Raw genomic sequence first — 7781 nt, 5'->3', positions numbered from 1 at the left:
GGGTTAATTTTAGTTTCAATTAAGACAGGAAAATTTTCTTCCTTATTAGGCTAAGAGCTAATGAAGAGAACTACCTCTTTACCTGTCTATGCTTTCTCTCCTTACTCCTATGCTGTTCATACAATTATAGTGGGGTCTTGACTTACGAGCGAGTTTTTTGAGATACCAGCTGTCTCTCGGCTGATTTTTTGTGTTGAGTTGACAGAGTAATTTGAGTTAACGAGCTCCTTAACGAGCTCGGTCTCGGAACAAATTAAACTCGTAAGTCAAGGCCCCACTGTGGAGGGTTATAGGCTAACCTGCCACACAATTTTTCTCATGTTGGGAAGATTTTTATATGCTGACCTCACACACACCAATCAGACATCTGTGATTAGGGTTCATGGCACTTTGTTGGGTGAAATAAATACCAGAACAATAGGTGGCATCCACAGGTGTGCAATGAGAAACTTAGGTAGAGATTTCTACAATTCCACATAAAAGCACTCACGGCCCAATAGTCTTTATAGAGCTAGAGTACTCCATACACTTCTCAGCCACAAAAGAAGGGAAACACCAAGGCAACAATTCTCAAAACTTTTCCAATTATGAAGTCTCTCCACTGTTTTAGATTCTTTTCTCCGTAAACTCATAGATTTTTGTGAAGGCTTTCTGTCAATCAAGCAAGCCACAATGATGTAATACTCGATTTTCCTTTTACATTCATCAAAGTCCTATATAATTGCCAATTAGAAATTCTGAATAATAAGAGATAGTAAGAGATACTATACCCACATGATACAATTCAGCCAAAAAGCTAGAAACTCGACACATCGTTAGCCATGAAAACTTATCTGGGTAAATGCATGGTCTCTGGCGGGTTCTGTTAGGCTATTTTTTGTTCGCTTTCTTCTGTTTTGTTTGAATAACAGCAAGTACCTACAACTTAGTGAGCATCAGGAATTCTGCTCAGCAGTTTGCATGCTCCACTGTTTTGTTTGAATAACAGCAAGTACCTACAACTTAGCATCAGGAATTCTGCTCAGCAGTTTGCATGCTCCGTCTAATGCTCTCACTGTACCACAGTGCAGGTATCATGCTGCGCTGATGGGAAGACTCTGTAGAGAGGCTACTATGCCAGAGGTTAAACATGGAGTAGTGCCTGCGTCCACATGATTCCAGGTCCATCTGACTGAAAATCTGCTGTTTTACCCATTATGTCAGCGGCTGTCCTCATGGAGCCTTTAAAAATCACTGAGGCCAGCGTTGCTCAGTGGTTGAGCATTGACCTGTGTGAACCAGGAGGCCACGGTTTGATTCCCAGTCAGGGCACATGCCCGGGTTGTAGGGTGTGCAGGAGGCAGCGGACCAATGATTCCCTCTCATCACTGATGTTTCTCTCTCTCTCCCTCTCCCTTCCTCTCTGAAATCAATTAAAAATATTTTTAAAAGATCACTGAGACACAGACTGCATCACAGGCCAGGCGCCGGACTTTAATAAAACCTTTAGTAATTCTAATGTGTCTCCGGTTTGAGGCCAGCAGGTGACTGAAATAGCTCCTGAGCTCCAGCACTGCTGTCTCAGCTCTGAGGCAGCCGGGAGCCATCACAGCCCCTTCCACAGGACAACGTGCTGCAACCTGGACAGGTACCTAAAATTGTTAGGTAATACCTCCATGGTTCAAACATCACAGCACCTGTAAAATGCACTATCTTACAGACCACATTTTTGTTTCTCGTGCATCCTTCTTGTTTTTATTATGCGATCAATGCACATATATAAATACATATGCATGTTTATATACATTCTAATTCCCTCCCTTAACACACAAAGGGAGTACACAATACACATTATTCTGCACGTTTCTTACTTATACATCTTAGAGCTCTTATGCCAGGACATAGGGCCACTTAGCTGCGTATTTCCTTTATAAAATCAGTTCTCCGTGATAGACTGTTGGCTTATTCCCAATCCTGTTATAAAAAAATGCTGAAATAAATATTAGTGTTTTATGTCATGTTGAATGTGTGCATTGGTCATTTCTACCGCAATGTAGGTAAATGCCGCGAGTGTGCTAATGCCAGGACTTGGCTAACATGACAACTGAAAAACAGTCTCATCGTGCCTTTAATTTGCTTTTCTCTTATGAGTGAGGGTAAGCATCTTTTCATATATTTAAAGTTTATTTATGTTTTCCTTCTGTGAAATATTTGCCCAGGTCCTTTGGCCACTTTTTCTTATTAATAATACTAACAAGTATGACACTCATTTATCCGTGTGTCTGTGTATGTCCATGGGCATAGGCATAAAACAAAATGTTCAATGTATGGTTGGTGGGTAAAAAAAGAAATGGGATTATATTTTTCTATTTTCTGCAATGAATCCTTTAAAAATAAAAACTTTTACATATTAGAATTAAAACAATGTCTCATTTAAAATTTAAAAGATTTTGTTTGTTTATAATCAGCTTTAGGTCCTGGGAAACCAAGTAGAGGCTCCCATTGGGAAACAAAATAAGACCAAACAGATACAAGAAAGATGAAATTTAATTAGAGCTCCTGCTTGATTCTCATTGATTTGATCAAACCTCATTAGGCCAAATACCTCCCTACTTGCAACCAGTGTGCCACAAGGATTTTTAAAGCAGTAAATACCTGACTTTTAGTCAGGGGCACTGACCCCTTTTCCCTTAAATTGTCAAATTAAAAAATGACAATAGCCCTAACCAGTCCTCTGTGCCACCTCGCCCAACTCTGGGGTTTAGCTGTGCTTAGTCGAATCAGAAATTTGAACTTTGTGGGTTTCACATGTAACCTTTGTATTTTTCTTCCTTCAAGATTTCCAATAGGTTTTTTAAAAAAATCTCTGTTTAACCATTTGAGGACCCGCCAGACTATTTTCCAAAGCAGCTGCGTTTTACATTCCCACCAGCAGTACTTGAGGGTTCTTACTCCCCCACCTCCTCACCAACACTTGTTATTTTCTGTCTTTTTTATGATAGCCACCCTAATGAGCATATTATGTGGTTTTGACTTGCATTTCCTTGATGACTAATAATGTTAGACATCTTTTATTTGCTTATTTGGCCATCTGTATTTCTTCTTTGGAGAAATGTCCATTCAGCTCTCTTGACATTTTGTAATCGAGCTGCCCTTTTATTCTCGAGTTGTAATAAATCCTTTATATATTCTAAAAAAAAATGACAACAGCCAACACAATAGCCTGCTGGTGTAAATGCCCTGTCTTAAACCGTAAATACACAGGTCATTAATGAGTTGCATCTTATCGATTATACCACATAATAAGGTTGCATGTGATTGGTTAATTCTTGGTACTAGAAATCCTTATATACAAGTATGTGCACCTGATTTTTTTAAAAGTTACTTTGAGCAAAAAGGGTAGGTAATTACTCTTATTATTGTTTTTATAAATCAATCAAAATTATAACTACTTTTTGTCAGATTAGCAAAAAACCTATTTTTTGTTTTGCTGCAGAATATTACCAATTCGTTTATGTGTGCCATGAGATGAGAAAGATTGAAGATCGCTGACTTAACAGAGTTGAAACTATTTCTGCAAGGGGGAAAGGGAGAAGTAGAGGGAACTTAAAAATCACTGAGTGTTTTGTGTGGCTAATTTCACAGCTGGGGCACTGCTAGCCAGTATCTCCTGTGGCTTCAAACTTCGTGGCCACTTCCTTCCCCAGCTCAACCTGGGCTGCCCTGAAACCGGAGGCGAGGCGGAGAGGAGGAGAGCGGAGGTGGTGGTGGAGGAGCCAGCGTGTGTGGGGGGAGGGTGCTGGTGCAGCTGATGGTGCTTCATGTTCTCAGGCCTCCTTTGTTTACGTGCTCTGGCAAATGTGGTTGATTCGTGGAAAATGCTCCAACTCAACCCGGCCCCCACTGGTTGGGTCTGTACCAGTGGTGGCTGGGGTGTTATAAGATAAAATAAGGGCAGTTAAACCACAACGACTTTCAAAAGGCCACAGCTAATGTGAAGAAAATATCCATCTACAGACACAAGCAGGCGGTCGTTATCAGACATGCACTTAGGCTGTGGGGAGGGGGTCCCCACTTTTTATATACAAGGCTTACTCCCATTACTCCTATACCAAGAGGTCAATAAGACTTACCCTATGCGAGTTGGAAATTTTATGCCCAGGACTGTTCAGATGCTGCCCTTCAGGCCATCACGACGCTGTTCTGGAGGAAAGAGCAAACAGCACTGGGATAATCCCTAACATTTCACCAAATATCTGGGCTTTTCCACGGTATTTGATTTACTGAGCCTGTACCTTTCGGGTTTCATTTTCTCAGTGTAGACAGGGTGACACTGTGTCTGTGAACCTCGTAGCATGGACAGACCATGGATGTGGGCAAGGGTGATGAGCTTTCTCCTTCATGAGAACACAGCGATAGCAAGGCCCTACTATATCCCTGAATGTCCTATATGGAATCCTGTAAGCCCCCCTAAAGAAAGAAAAATACTTCAGCCAACCTGCGCAAAGCTTAATAGAGGACATGCACATCAGATAAAAGTGTGATTGGGGTCAAGTAGTAGAGGGCTGGTCAGCACTGTGAACAGAAAGAGCAAATGTGCCCGCCCGCCCTGCCCATGCACAGTACAGAGGGCTGCCCAGGCCCACAGGCTCGATCTGCACAGGCCTGGGGGAAGTATGGCTCTATTGTTGAGAACAACGCTTCGGGCTTTCACAGTCTCACTTCACGGCACATTCAAATCAGACACCTCCTTCTTCTCGGTCTGTGCTCTGAGAGCCAAGTGCTGGGAGCCTTGGCTCCCTTTGACGATGGGCTGTACCCCATGGGTTCAGTCTAGCATGTTTGAGTGAGAGCTCTTTCTCAGGTTAAGTGATGGCAAGGACATCCGGTTTAGGCATCATCTGAGGGCGTGGTGTAGGAGTCCATTCCTGAGACAGGGCCTTCTCGCCGTGAGAATACCAGTGAGTTCCTAAGGTTTTAGTCCAAAGCTAGCCCCTGGAGCTTTCCCTCACCCCTTTCTCCACCATGAGAAGCTCTTCCTGGTTAGGCTCCAGCCTCCTGGAGAGCCTCCCCCATGGCATTCCTGTCGTTTGGCCCATTCTTAGAACAAGCACAGATGGACTTGATGTCTCCCTTCAATTGGTCGGGTTTGGAGGTTGAAGAAAGCCAAGGTCTCTTAGATGACCATCTGGAGGTGGCCAAGCACTTCAAATCTCATGGGTTCTCCAGCAACCAGGCTCGAGTGGGCTCCTCTGCATGGCTGGCTGTGGATGGGCTGGTCAGTGCCTCACACAGTGTAAGGAAGATGCCTTCTCCAGGACAGATTTGATGGTGGAGACATTGGATCCCAAGGAGTTTGACTTTGATGACCTGTTTATATGGCCTCGAAACATGCCCTATGGGCTTTGGCTACATTGGATGACACATGTGATCTCTGTGACCCCTTAGACCAGGAGATTAATAAGGCATCCCCCTCACCCCTAGACAATGAACCCAATTAGCCATCTTTCAGAAAGTTTACCCTAAACTGACCAGGTTGCCCCCTTCACCTTCCTGCAACCTCTTCCCTTCTCCAGGGGCCCTGTCCATTCTGGATCATTCCTTTAGTTTAGAGTTGGGCAGTGAAGTGGGTATTTCTGAAGGAGATAGGAAGTCTGACTCAACTCTTTTTTATTACCATCATCCCTCAATGCATAAAAGAGGAGGATGTCACCTCAGGCAATGACAGGGGCATCTCTGAGCCCAGCGTCCTATCTGGGCTTCCCCCAGCAATAGTCCCTCTGCCTCCAGGACCTCTCCAAGTAGGTACGTTCCTGCTGTCTCTAGACACCCCCTGTGGCTCTGCCCACCCCAAACCCTACAGCTCTCCTGGACACAAGATGGTAGCAGCAAAAGTAAAGGGTAAGAAACTAGATAAAAAGCTGAAAAATGGAGCAGAGCAAGACAGCAGCCACCAGGTACCACCAGAAAGAGGGGAGAGCAGGAGGCCCTCCCTGACGAGTATGAAGAGCAAGACAAGAAAAACGAGGCTCTGAAAGAGAAGGCAAGTTCCTTGGCCAAGGAGATCCGGTATCGGAAATATTTGCTAGAAGAGGTCCGCAAGGCAAGGGGAAAGGAAAGGGCCCCCAGTTAGGGTAGTCGGTGTGTGCTTGTACATTGTACAGAGGGGGCTTGTGCTGGAGCTGTGTGTTGTAATAAAGTATTCTGCAGTGAAAGTAAAAAAAAAAAAGAGAAGAAGCTCACAATAAAATGTAGTCCACTTTAATTCAAACTAGGTAAACACAAAGGGAAGATGATAGCAATGATTTCATAGTTGGGTTCAGACGCCTTTAGAACCACACTGCTAAGAAAGATACTATTCATGATAAAAAATAATACAGATGTCTGGTGACCTATTATGTGTATTCACAATTCCTCCTTGTCCCCCTTTTGTAATTCCCACACTTTTGGCCAAATGCAAAATGAGAAAAATAAAACTAATAATTTTGATATGTTGGATTTTATTACTTTTAAAATTGTACAAAGAGCACATGTGCATGAATTAAAAAAGACAAAGAAAATGTAGGGTGTTAAAAAAAAGAAAGAGACATGAAGAAACAAAACAATTCCACTCTGTGAATTCAAATAAAAAGGTATTTGCTTACCAAAGAAGTGTTATGCTAATATATTAAGAAGTCCTTTGATTAGGATACAGTATAAGACCATTCTGCAACTACTCATTAACAGGTCAGACTCAATCTCACGAATACAGGATGGATCATGACATTATCTTACCAGCCACAGGCAGGTTACTAAACGTTTGTGAATATGATACAGTGTCTGTGAGGTATTACGATAAATAAATTCTTTATTAGCCAATCAATCACGTCAGCAGTGATGTCACCATTTCAACTTTCCAGACGGAGACCCCATCTCTGGTGCTTTTTGCCTCCGGTGATTCTCAATGAGGGTTTTTCAAACTTAGAAAAAGAGAGAACACAAAAATATTTGAGATGTGTTGAAAGGAAGAATGCTACACGTTGCCTTATGTTTTCATAGCAAAGTCTGTGCCGAAGATGGCCGTGTTACAGACAGTTAGAGGGCAATGGTGTGGTCATGAGAGAGCTTGTTTTAAGTGCTGTGAAAAGGATCAGCTCTCCACATGACCTTATGTCTGCGTTGTCTCAGGACCGTTGTGCAAAGAAGGGAAGGAGTATGGGGTGCTGCTGATGCAGGTGCAGGACCCGAACTCACCAGGACTCTGGCTGCCTCTGCCGGCTCGTCTGCCACTACGCTGGCTTCCCAACTATGCTGAAGTCTATCTACTATGCTTACCTTCTTTTTAAAATGCTATTATTAGTTTACTGAGATCTAATTGACACATAACTTTATATTAGTTTCAGGTGTAAAACATAATGATTCAATATTTGTACATATGACAAAATGGTTGCCACCGTAAGTCTAGTTAACATCCATCACCACACAGAGTTACAACATTGGTTTTTTCTTCTGATAAGGACTTTTAAGATCTACTCGCTTTCCCCTTCTGTGTTTAAATAATTAGAGTCACTGCTACTACAATTTATGTTTATTATCTTCTTGTATTTCTGAGGTTAAATGTTCTCCTTTGATGATTTGAAGGGATTTAACAACGTGCCCCACATTGAGGTACATCAAGGGCTACTGCTTTGAATGACTGATCACATCTTCCATCTCAGGAGCTCCACAAACTCGATACATTCAGTGCAGGGTCAGAGCGCACACTGGAACCAGACTGGACGGCCTGCGTCCTGGCTCGGCCACTCCCTCCCTATCTGTGCGAC

At 42.9% G+C, this 7781-nt stretch overlaps 1 protein-coding gene and 1 pseudogene across 4 annotated transcripts in view; one reads left to right on the top strand and one right to left on the bottom strand.

The window, feature by feature from the left end:
• Window positions 1-5095: 5095 nt before the first annotated feature.
• Window positions 5096-6112, top strand: LOC102256640 (annotated as a pseudogene).
• A 350-nt stretch (window positions 6113-6462) lies between these two features.
• Window positions 6463-7781, bottom strand: part of STARD3NL (STARD3 N-terminal like) — a 43304-nt gene continuing 41985 nt past the window's right edge. For all 4 annotated transcript variants that reach the window (XM_005858481.2, XM_005858482.2, XM_014531075.1 and 1 more), the window contains one exon: window positions 6463-6938. The gene's annotated coding sequence lies outside the window, so the exon portion shown is untranslated. The remainder of the gene's footprint in view (window positions 6939-7781) is intronic.

Source organism: Myotis brandtii, unplaced genomic scaffold, assembly GCF_000412655.1.
Source record: "Myotis brandtii unplaced genomic scaffold, ASM41265v1 scaffold1186, whole genome shotgun sequence".
In the NCBI taxonomy this organism is placed as follows: domain Eukaryota; kingdom Metazoa; phylum Chordata; class Mammalia; order Chiroptera; family Vespertilionidae; genus Myotis; species Myotis brandtii.
The sequence above is the reverse complement of the archived record's forward strand: the minus strand, read 5'-3'. Positions and strand labels throughout refer to the sequence as shown.